We start from the raw sequence: 12,292 nt of genomic DNA on the forward strand, positions 1-12,292 counted from the left end.
CCCGGAGCCGGGGCGGCGTTGGAGCGCACTTGCGCGGCGCCCGGGCGTGCTCGCAACTCCTCCGAGCGGTTAGGGGCGCAGGGCGGCGCCAGGGCGGTCCGCCGCCGCCCGGCGCTTCGCGGGCTGCTCTTTGTCTGCCCGACCGCGGCCCCTGCCATCGCGGCGTGCGGCGTGCGGGTTCGTTTGGCTCCTTGTCTAACATCTCCCCGCACGTCTCCCGCCTCCCTCGGAGGGTTTGGAGGAGGTTTAGCTCGAGGGCTGGAAGCGGGAGAGAGGCGGACGGGAGGACTGGGCTAGTCGCCTCTTGATGGATGCGTTTTCTTTACTTAAAAGGACTTTTCCCCACTTCGTGAAACTTTGGAGCATTGCTTTTCGTTGTTTTTTTCCTTGAGTCTCCAGATTCAGAATTGAGAGAAGGCGCTAACGCTGTGATTATGGGCTGGTGGCTGCGCTTGGAGCTTTGAAAGATTTACATGGACTGTGTGGTTTAGAATTTGATTTCTCCCGCCCTTTTTTGGGGGGAGGGTGGCGTTTGATTGGGATTGTTTTACCTTTGCGAAATAGGAAGGTGTTTTTGTTCGTTGAGAGCTGGCAGTGGTACTGATTTCTTTGTGCTTATGCTTCATTTTATTAGCATCAAGACTAGGTGAAATTGAGCTAACAGGTTAGAATAAGTTCTGGGAAAGTGTTGTCTTGTTTGCCTATTAAGTCTGAAAGTATTGTTTATGTTGTGTAACACGTGCATGTGAATATATATGAAAGTGCTATAAAACCCAAAAACTATGTTAATAAAGGAGTTTTAATTCTCTGATAAACAGAAAACATCCCGAGGACATTAATAGCTGTAGAATAAAAGGATTAATAATGTAAATTTGGAGTCAAATCCTTTTTCCCCTAAAGAGATTTTGGATGTTATTCAGAACAGAATGCAGAAACAAAAAACCTAATATCAGAGCTCCTGGCTAAAAATATTTTGAACTGTGATTAAATTTGCCGATTTGTTTTGGGGAGAGGGAATTTATATTACATTTGCTTTGAATTTCTTAAGCGTTGTATAGTGGCAGAATGAAAGAAACAACGAACTAACTCTTCCGTGCAAAAGGTAAAAAGCTCTGGTAAACAAATCTGTGTCTTGGTTTACTTTGTGCTCTCAGTGCTGTACGCAAAGTACTTTACAAAGAGAATTACTTAGAAATTATGTGGAAGTTTTGTAAATATGTGAACTGATTTGTAGTGGCTTGATATTATTTACTACTTGTCTTAAACTGTTGTGCATTTTTCCAAAGCATTTTAAAAAAAATTAGCACTTTAACTTAAGCATGTTGTATAATTTGAGAGTTGGTTTTCTACTAGTTTAGATAACCCTCCATGATTATATTTTTTTTCATTTCATGGAGTTTGAATTGATTTTAGCCTTTATTTTTATTTTTATTTTTTGAGAGAGAATTTTAATATTTATTTTTTAGTTTTCCGCAGACACAACATCTTTATTTGTATGTGGTGCTGAGGATCAAACCCAGGCCGCACGCATGCCAGGCGAGCGTGCTACCGCTTGAGCCACATCCCCAGCCCCTGATTTTAGCCTTTAATCCAAAGGATTTAATAAATTAACTTATCTTAAGCACAACAACTGCTCTTATCTTTTGTTAATTAATTTTATATTTGTATAATTTGGCCAAAGGGAAGGAATGCAAGGTTCTGTCTTTGATTATCTACAGCCCCTTCCTCTCAGCTCCAGGCTTACCCATCAAATCAGTAGTTGGGATCTTAGAATATAAAATATGTAATTAAAATCCAGAGCATCATTCTCTCAATAAATACATAGTGTTTGTTTCTTGCTTAATTCAGTGCAGAGTGATGTGTTCTAAAAAACTGTTGCTTTATTTGAAGTTCTTATTTCCCTTTTCTTTTTGTGATACTGTGATTTGAACCCAGGAAGATGCTACCACTGAGCTGCATTCCCAGCCTTTTTTTGTGACAGGATCTTGCTAAGTTACTGTGGCTAGACTTAAATTCATGATCCTCCTGCCTCAGCTAGGCATGTGCTGTTGTGCCCAGTCCAGTGCATCCTATTTGGGGGGGGTAGTTCTCAGTTTTATTGACTTTTTCTGCTTATGAAAATATTGCATACTCTTCATTCAGAAAACTTACAAGCTGGGTATGGTGGTGCTCTCCTGTAATCACAGCTGACTTCCACTCAGTGGAAGAGAACCCATGTGTTAAATCTTCAGTATCGAACCCCACCCCCAAGAAAAAATTAAATGAGAAAAACGATTTAGAAATAGTTGTTATAGTTAGAAAAGGGTGACCTGAACTAGGATGGGGATAAGAGTCTGACCTTGGTAAATTGTAGAAATGAAACATTGAAGTTCTAGGTTTAGAGCAAGAGAGAGTTCAGTTTGTAAAACTCAATTTAAATTACTTCTGAGTATCTCAGTGGAAACCCTGAACAGGTAGCCAGTATTTAAAAAAAAAAAAAAAATCCAGGATCCTGGTGTCTCAGCCTCCCAAGTTTCTGGGATTATAGGCATGTGATACTCAGCCTAGCTCCTTATTCAGTCACATTCAAACTCACGTCCTTTCTCTCTCTCTCTCTCTCCCTCTCCCTCCCCCTCCCCCTCCCCCTCCCNGACACAGATTTGTTTACCAGAGCTTTTTACCTTTTGCACGGAAGAGTTAGTTCGTTGTTTCTTTCATTCTGCCACTATACAACGCTTAAGAAATTCAAAGCAAATGTAATATAAATTCCCTCTCCCTCTCTCTCTTTTGTACTCGGGTTGAACCCAGAAGGTCTTTACCACTGAGCTACACTCTCCAACCCTTTTATTTTTTATCTTGAGACGGAGTCTTGCTAGATTGCTGAGGATAGCCTCAAATTTATGATCCTCCTGCCTCAGCCTTCAGAGTCACTGGGATTATAGGTGTGTGCCACCACTCCCAATCCTTATTCACTTTTATTATTATTGTTTAAAGTTCTATGAGATATTTGAGACAGGAAAAGTTGTAAGGAACACCTGTGAAGAAAACCTGTGAATAGATGAATAAAAGAACAGACATAGACATAGTAGAAGCGGGCAGACAAGTTGGAGCAGAGCGAAGAAGAGTAGAAGTGAACTCTAAGTTCCGCTCTTGCTGAGTTTTTTGTATTTAACTCAAAAAAAGTTAAATACCACCGTTACCATGACTACATTCTAATTAGTATTTTTTTAACCCCGAGTGCTGGCTGAGGACATTGCTAAGGAGACCAGATAGTGCACCTGCATAGTTATCCTAGTAGCTTCAAGGAGGGGAAACTGCTGGGTATTCCAAGCCTGGGAAACAGGGTAAACTTGTGAAGAACATTGCTATGGCAGCTGGGCATCCTGTGATTTTTGCACAGGAGTTTCCTAGTAGCCAGGTATATCCCAGTAGCTGGGCATTCTGTGTCTTTGCACAGAAACTTCCTAGTTACCAAGCATGTCACGATCACCAAGTTTGTCAGAGACCCCAATCCCAAACACAGAACTCCTCCAAAAAGTAATGAATAATACTATGATGAATATTTGTGTGTCTATCTTATTCAGGAAAGATGTTATCATTATAGTTGAAGTCCTGTTCTCTCCCATACCCCATTATAGGTCTCCTTATTGAGCTAATCATCAACTTGATTTATTATTCCTTTGCATTTCTTTATATTTTTGTTATATATTTTGCATTTCTTTATATTTGTGTGTGTATAAGCAATATACCATCACCTACTTTTTTATTTTTATTTTTTTTATAGTACTGGGGATCAAACCCAGGATACTTAACCACTGAGCTACTACCTTTTTATTTTGTATTTTTTTTGTACTGGGATTGAATCCAGGGATGCCCTTCCACTGAGCTACATCCCTCACCCCTGCTCTTTTGAGACAGGCTAAGTTGCCTAGGCTGGCCTTGAATTTGCAATCCTGCTTCATTCAGCCTCCCTGGTCACTGAGATTATAGGTGTATGCCACTGTTCCCAGCTAGAATTGTCCTTTTAAAGTAAATCTAATCAAGCACTTTATCAGAAAACTTACATTGCTTTTCCTTTAAAGCACTGAATCTTTATTTAATGAGGTGTGATTTGACCTTGCCTATTTTTTCCAGCATCATTTATTTTTACATTTTTTCTTACTCTGTGTGATCTAGCTGTACTGATTTTTTTTTTTTTTTCAATTCCTGTTCCTTGAAAGTTCAAAACTCACCAAGGGCCCTTGCACATACTATAGCTAATTCCTCTTCTCCTTATTCTTCATAACCTCCTAAATATCACTTCTGCAGAGAAACCTTTCTCCTCTTCCTAGAGTAGTTTAGAGACCCCTAAAAGATAACTCTTTTTCTTAAATATTTATTTTTAGTTGTAGTTGGACACAATACCTTTATTTTATTTATTTATTTTTTATGTTGTACTGAGGATCAAACCCAGGGTTTTGCATGTGCTAGGTGAGCTCTCTACCACTGAGCCACAACCCCAGCCCTAAAAGATAACTTTTTGTCAATGCTGGGGATTGAACCCAGGGCCTTGTGCATACAAGGCAAGAACTCTACCAACTGAGCTATACCCCAGCCTTAAAAGATAACTCTTATAGTAACTTTTACTTATTTTTTGTAGGCTTTATCACCACTTAAATTTAATAGCTGGGCATTGTTGTGCATGCCTGTGATCCCAGTTACTTAGGAGGCTGAGGTAGGAGGATGGCAAGTTTGAGGCCAGCCTGGGCAATTTAGTGAGATCCTGTTTCAAAATAAAAAAGTCTGGGGATAGAGCCCAGTGGTAGAACTCAATCCCAGTACATCCCTTGCCAAAAGACTTTAATTATTCCTATAATGTCTATTTCACCATTTCAATTGTCAGTATGTTCTGTAAAGTCAAGAGTAATGTCTGTCTAATAGCCAAGTGTCCCTAAGCACCCAGTTTATGTATTCAACAGTTATTTTGGTAGTGCACGCTTATAATCCCAGCAACTCAGGAGGCTGAGGCAGGAGGATCACAGGTTTTAAAGCCAGCCTCAGCAACTTAGCAAGGCCCTAAGCAACTCAGTGAGACCCTGTCTCTAATAAAACCTAAAAAAGGGCTGGGGATTTGGCTCAGTGGTTAAGTGCCCCTGAATTCAGTCTCTGGTACCAAAAACTAAAAAAGTGCTGGGGATGTGGCTCAGTGATTAAGCTCCCTGGGTTCAATCCCTGATACCAAACAGTGGGGCTGGGGTTGTGTCAGTAGTAGAGCGCTCGCCTAGAACGTGAAAAGCCCTGGGTTCGATACTCAGCACCACATAAAAAGTAAATAAACAAAATAAAGATATTGTGCCCAACTGCAACTAAAAAATAAATATTAAAAATTATTTCAGTGCCTGCTAATATTTTATTTGTAATTATTAGGTGTACTGAAGTAATTTTTTTTCCTGAAGTACTTCATTTTTTTTAATATATATTTTTTTTAGTTGTAGATGGACATAATACCTTTATTTTGTTTATGTGGTACTGGGGATCAAACCCAGTGCCTCACTGCATGCTAGCCAAGCACTCTACCACTGAACCACAACCTGAGCCCCCTGAAATACTTTTGATAAAGTTTTTTTTGTTGTTGTTTTATTTTGTTTTTGTGGTGTTGGGGATTGAACCCAAGTCTTCATGTATGCTAGGCAAGTTCTCTACCATTGAGCTACACCCTAGCCCCTTATGTTTTTCTGTTACTAGTCTTACATACAAATACAGAGCTGGTTTATTAGTAAATACTTACTGATATAAACTTATTAATGGCCATGACCTGATCGGTTACCATTAATTAATTATTTTGGAATACTGGGGATTTAACCCAGGGGCCTGTGCTACCACACTGCTTGATGTGATGTTTTTAAAAGACCTGATGGAGGGGCTGGGATTGTAGCTCATCGATAGAGCACTCAGCGGGGCCCTGGGTTCAGTCCTCAGCACCACATAAAAATAAATAAATGGAATAAAGGTATTATGTCCAACTAAAAAATTAATATTAAAAAAAAAAAAAACCTGGTTGAGTAGGACGTGTTGAAGCATTCCTGTAATCCTAGTGGCTCTGGAGGCTGAGGCAGGAGGATGACAAGATCTAGGCCAGCCTCAACAACTAAGTGAGGCCCTGAGCAACTTAGTGAGACTGTCTCAAAATAAAACAATTTTTTAAAAGTGTCTCAAAATAAAACAATTTTTTTAAAGGGCTGGGGATGTGGCTCAGTTTTTAAGTGCCCCTGAGTTCAGTCTCTAATGCCAAAAATAAAAAATAAATAAATAATTGAAAGATCTGATTGACTATCCTATCTAGATTTGTATTAAAAATGCTTTAGTGAGATCTGAAAGGGTCTTTGTTATTGGTGTGTCTAACTTGAATAGTTTGCTTTGACCTCCCATTCCAGTTCAGTTGTAGGTGTTCATGTTTTTTAGAGTGAAAACTTAGTATTCATATAGGCTGAGCAGTTCAAGCAGATGTGTACTCTTCACATGCACAGAAGGGAAAGCTCCCCATCTTGCCCTGCTTCCTTCTGCTGGGGATCAAACCCAGGTTCTTGTGTATGCTAGGCAAGTACTATACCATTCAGCTATACCACGTGGCCTGCTTGCTTTTGTGTTGAGAAAAATTATTAGGATTGGGGGGGTCTCAATTTTTAAAAAATGGAATTGCATGCGTGGTCTTGGATTCCATTTTAGCTATCTTCAAAGCTAAAGTAACAGCTTATTTTGGATTTTTAAAAAAGCCCATTTTCTGCTGTCTATTTAGTATTGCTCTAGGTCTGTTGAGTTTGTACAATTGTACATGACAATTGTTATCCCAACAGAATAATCCGTGATATGAAGGAGAGAACAGGAAACAATGATTAAGATAGGAAGAATGATTTTGTAATATTTTCACATCAAGTAAACATTTAATAGAACTCACTTGTAAAGGAGACTGGGAAGTTTTTGGTGGCTGTTTTGTTGTGGTGTGGTACTTAACCACTGCCCATCCCAGTTGCTTATGGCCTCAGTAAATTGCTAAGACTGGCCTTGAATTTGAAATCCTCCTGAGTTGCTGAGATTACAGGCATACACCGATGCACCAAGCTTTGGTGGCTGTTTTTTTTTTTTTTTTGGTATTAGGGATTAAATTCAGGGACACTTGACCACTGAGCCACACCCCCAGCCCTATTTTATATTTTATTTAGAGACAGGGTCTCACTGAGTTGTTTAGCATCTCCCTATTGTTGAGGCTGGCTTTGAACTTACAGTCTCCCTACCTTAGCCTCCCTAGCTGCTGGGATTCATGCCCCACCACATCTGGCTCGTGGCTATTTTAATAAACAATTTCTCAAAATAAGGCTAACTTCTTCGATGTCAAATGATAATCATCAGGGAATAATGGTAAAAGTGTGTGTTCCAAGGGAATGTTGCATTTGTTAATTTTCTTTGTTGATTCTGTACTATTTTATATAGGGTAGCTAAAGAAATAAGAAGAGCAGCATTGTGAAACTAAGCTGCTATAAGATTATGTCAGAATACTATCATCTTTCACATATCCTTCCAAATTAAAAATTACCCTCTGGGCTCACCATACTATATTTTACTCCAGAGTAGAATTTTATTTAAGTTCTGTCTTGGATCTCTATATCCATGGGGGTTTAGTAATTATACCAAAGATTCTGTGATGAAGTTGGCATAATATAAATACCAAGATGTGATCTCTAGCAAGATTTGGGTATTATATCTATACTCTTCTGTAGTTTATTACTCTATATCCATGGGGGTTTAGTAATTATACCAAAGATTCTGTGATGAAGTTGGCATAATATAAATACCAAGATGTGATCTCTAGCAAGATTTGGGTATTATATCTATACTCTTCTGTAGTTTATTACTCTATATCCATGGGGGTTTAGTAATTATACCAAAGATTCTGTGATGAAGTTGGCATAATATAAATACCAAGATGTGATCTCTAGCAAGATTTGGGTATTATATCTATACTCTTCTGTAGTTTATTACTCTATATCCATGGGGGTTTAGTAATTATACCAAAGATTCTGTGATGAAGTTGGCATAATATAAATACCAAGATGTGATCTCTAGCAAGATTTGGGTATTATATCTATACTCTTCTGTAGTTTATTACTTAATTAAATCTTTATTAGTGTATGCAAATATTATGAAATTTGTACCTTATCCTACTTTTAAAATTTCTCAAAGGGCTTTTGTTATGAAGTAAAGCTTTGCTGATTTCATTTTTGCATGTTTATTGTAGAAGATATTAAAAAGCATAAAGATCAAGAAGGTAGATCATCCATAGGCTGCTGTTGATGTTGATGTATTTCTATTCAGACTTTAGAGTAATTGACAAAAGAAGGAGAGCAAGGGAGGGGGCTAGAGAGCTAGTAAGAAACAGGCAGATAGGAGTCTAAGTTGATATAACTCTTTTGGAAAATGACTAATCTAAAGCTCACACACCTATGCCTTATGATTGCAGCTCTACTTCTAGATAATCAGTAGAAATGTATACATATGTTTACCAGAAAACATGAGTATAGTGTTTATAGCAGTATTATTTGTACTAACCCCAAACTGCCTGTAAACAGAATTAATAACTTGTGATATGTTTACACAATGGCAATATAATAAAGCAAAGAGAATGAATAGACTAGAGCTAAATGTTCTTTATGTTAGCTACACAAGAGGATCTATTTGTGAATCCTTTTATGTAAAGTTCAAGTGGAAGACAGTCTTTCCTTCTAAGAGGCATTTGGCAATTTCTGGAGACATTTTTGGTTGTCACAAGTGGAAGAGGCCAGGGATGCTACAAAGCATCCAAATTATCCATAATGTCAATGTCAAGTCTGGCCATGGATTAAACTAATCTACGTTGTTAGAAGTCAGGTTGGTGTTTGCCTTGAATAGTAAGGGACATATGGTGGCTCTGGGTAGCTGCTAATGTTCTTTATTTTCATGTTGGTTACAGGGGTATGCATACTTCGTAAAAATTAATTGAGCAGTACTCATATTTGTGCATCTTTCTATGTTTTAGTCTTCAATTGAAAACAAAAAATCAGATTGCACATAGAAATCCAGGTTAAAAGAGTCTTTGTTTTATTTATTTGTTTATTTTTGTAGTGCTAGGGATTGAGCTCAGGGCCTTGCACAGGTTAGCAAGTACTCTTCCACTGTGCTATAAAGTCCTATCACTTTCTTTAATTTTTATTTTATTTTGATACAGGGTCTCATTAAGTTCCCCAGGCTGGCCTGGGACTTGATTCTCCTGCCTCAGCCTCCTCAGTCCCTGGGATTACAGATGAGCAACAACGCTGCCAGTTTAAAGAATTCTTTTGAAAGATAAGATAATGTCAAGCTGATAAGCCCTCACAGCTGGAGCTAATAAACAGCCCTTTTCAGATAGATATTTGTATTGCTTTACCTGGTATGGAGACATTAACATTTTTTAAAAAATTAATTTTATTTAAAGATATAATTCAGACACCATATGTCTTGCTGATTTAAATTGCACAGTTCAGGCCTCAGCAACCTTAGTGAGACTTAGAGAACTTAATGAGAACAACTTAATGAGAACTTAATGAGAACCTGTTTCTAAATAAATTAAAAAACTGGGTATGTAGTTTAGTGATAAAGTACCCCCTGGTTTCAATCCCCAGTACCAAAAAATAAAATAAATCAATAGCACACTTCGATCTTTTTTTTTAATGTTTATTTTTTAGTTGTAGGTGGACACAATACCTTTATTTAATTTTTATGTAGTGCTGAGGATCGAACCCAATGCCCCATGCATGCCAGGCAAGCACTCTACCTCTGAGCCATAACCCCTAGTCCTCAACGTTTTTTAATATGTTCACAAAGTTATATAGTCATCACCAAAATTAATTTTAGAATATTTTGGTTCCTCCAAAAAGAAACTTCATACCCATTAGCACTCACTTCCCATTCTTCTTCATCCTACCCAGGTCTAAGCAACCACTAATCTACTTTTTGTCTATAATCATACACATTTGAATTTTATGTACTCTGTTCTTAAAAAAAAGTGTAATGATTGTATATTTGATTATAGAGGTTTTGCCATATGCATTATGTTTATTTAGGATAAATTACTAGATGTGACATTACTGATTAAAGAATATCTTTTTTTTTTTTTTTTTTGGTACCAGGGATTGAATCCAGGAGTGCTTAACTGAGCCACATCCTCAGCCCTTTTTTGTATTTTATTTAGACACTGGGTCTCACTAAATTGATTAGGGCCTCACTAAGTTGCTGAGGCTGGCTTTGAACTTGCGATCCTCCTGCCTCAGGCTCTGGAGCTACTGGGATTGCAGATGTACACCACTTTGCCTGGCAGAATATATACATTTTAAGTTACCCTGCCCCACACCAGGTAGTGGTGACTGAACCCAGGGTACTCTATCCCTGAGCCACATCCCCAGCCCATTTTATTTATTTTTTATTTTATTTTTTAATATTTATTTTTTAGGTGTAGATGGACACAACACAATGCCTTTTATTTTTATGTGGTGCTGAGGATCGAACCCGGTCCCGCCCATGCGAGGCCAGCGCTCTACTGCTGAGCCACAATCCCAGCCCCCCTTTTTATTTTTTATTTTGGGATAGGGTCTCACTAAGTTGTGTAGGCTGGCTTTGAATTTGCCATCTTCCTGCCTCAACCTCTAGGGTTACAGTAGTGTCCACCATGCCTGGCTTAAAGTTATTGATAATCAATATTATCAAGATATCTTCCAGTAAGGTTGGAATAGGTTGCATTCAACACTGCCATATTATGGCGGGGTTTTTTTGTTTGTTTTTAAGAACTTTTGTATTGTAAACTTAGTCATATTAGAAATATACATTTATTCTTATCTTAGACATGTCTAGTTTCCTAGATTGAGCATTATTCAGATCATTTGGTTAGACTTCAGCTTAGGCTGTTTTGGACATGTGAGCCAATACTGTCCTTTTTACATGAAGACAGTTCCACTTTTGAGACATTATGAATGAATACATTATTTCAGATTCCCCATACTTCTCCAGCTGGTTCCTGAATGTTTTTAAATTCAAGTAGAATGGCTTTTTGCCAGTACAGATTGGCACTTCAACCCACAGTGGTGTTTTATCTCCTTGTTGGTTGATAGAGCCAAGATTTCAAACTACTCTAGGAGGTTTTATAATTTCATTCATTATAAATTATATTTTTGTGTTTCTCAGATATTGTCCATAACCAGAAGCTCTTTTGAAAACAAGTGTATTCATGTTTATGTGTATTCATGTTTATAATACATAGATTACTGTTTGCTGGTTAGCTGCCATAATGCTTTTGCATAGAAATGTCACCAGCTAGTTATTAAACATCTATTATCATTCATGTGGAATTAACTTCTACTTAAAATGTTCCAGTTAAACAAAACTTCATTGTAAACCCTTTAATTGATTTCATTTCTGCGCATAAAGCAGACTCATTCAGGGATGTGAGTCACTAGTGTGATTCTTAGTGGATTGCTCAGCTCATAATCTGAGATACGCAGTTAATACTTAACTTTAGAATCATGTTTCAGTCCATATTAAAATTTTTAGTTTAATCCCATTACAGATTTTGGGATGATTGTTTAGAAAATGTCTTTTTGAACATTTGACATCTTGCTGAGTACAGTGATGCATGCCTATAATCAGCGGTTTGGGAGGCTGAAATAGGAAGATTGCAAGTTCAAAGCCAGCCTCCGCAATTTAGTGAGGTCCTGGACAACTCAGCAAGACCCTGTCTCAAAAATAAAAAGATAGAGATGTGCTCAGTGGTTGAGTGCCCCTGGGTTCAATCCCTGGTACCAAACAAAAAGAAAGAAGATTTGACATCTTATTATTGTTTAATTTCACTCTTTGCTTCCTTCCTGCCCCTAGGGAGCAGAATTCCACATAATAGTTCAGTTTTATGAATTTTACTGTGCTGGAAATAATTTCATCAAATTTTTACTCAAGGACCTTTAAAATCCTCTAATTTGATATTCTCCATTCATTTCACAAATGAAAATATGGAAAGGAAGAATTTGCTCCTGCAGTACTTGAATCACATTCCAGAATTAAAATCTTTGTGGTTTAGTGTAAAATTTGCTTTCAGTTTTATAAAATTTAAGATTAAGAATCACGGGCTGGGGATATGGCTCAAGCGGTAGCGTGCTCGCTTGGCATGCGTGCGGCCCGGGTTCGATCCTCAGCACTACATACAAACAAAGATGTTGTGTCCGCCGAAAACTAAAAAAATAAATATTAAAATTCTCTCTCTCTCTCTCTCTCTCTCTCT

The 12,292-nt window shown here is 37.9% G+C and overlaps 1 protein-coding gene and 1 long non-coding RNA gene across 2 annotated transcripts in view; both read left to right on the top strand.

Moving 5' to 3' along the window:
- Gjc1 (gap junction protein gamma 1) overlaps nt 1-12,292 on the top strand; it is a 29,225-nt gene that overhangs the window by 681 nt on the left and 16,252 nt on the right. The window lies entirely within an intron of this gene.
- Nucleotides 7,252-12,292, top strand: part of LOC125612473 — an 18,460-nt gene continuing 13,419 nt past the window's right edge. The window contains exon 1 of the long non-coding RNA XR_007342804.1: nt 7,252-8,402. This is a non-coding gene — a long non-coding RNA (uncharacterized LOC125612473). The remainder of the gene's footprint in view (nt 8,403-12,292) is intronic.

This window comes from Marmota marmota, unplaced genomic scaffold (genome assembly GCF_001458135.2).
Source record: "Marmota marmota marmota unplaced genomic scaffold, marMar, whole genome shotgun sequence".
In the NCBI taxonomy this organism is placed as follows: Eukaryota; Metazoa; Chordata; class Mammalia; order Rodentia; family Sciuridae; genus Marmota; species Marmota marmota.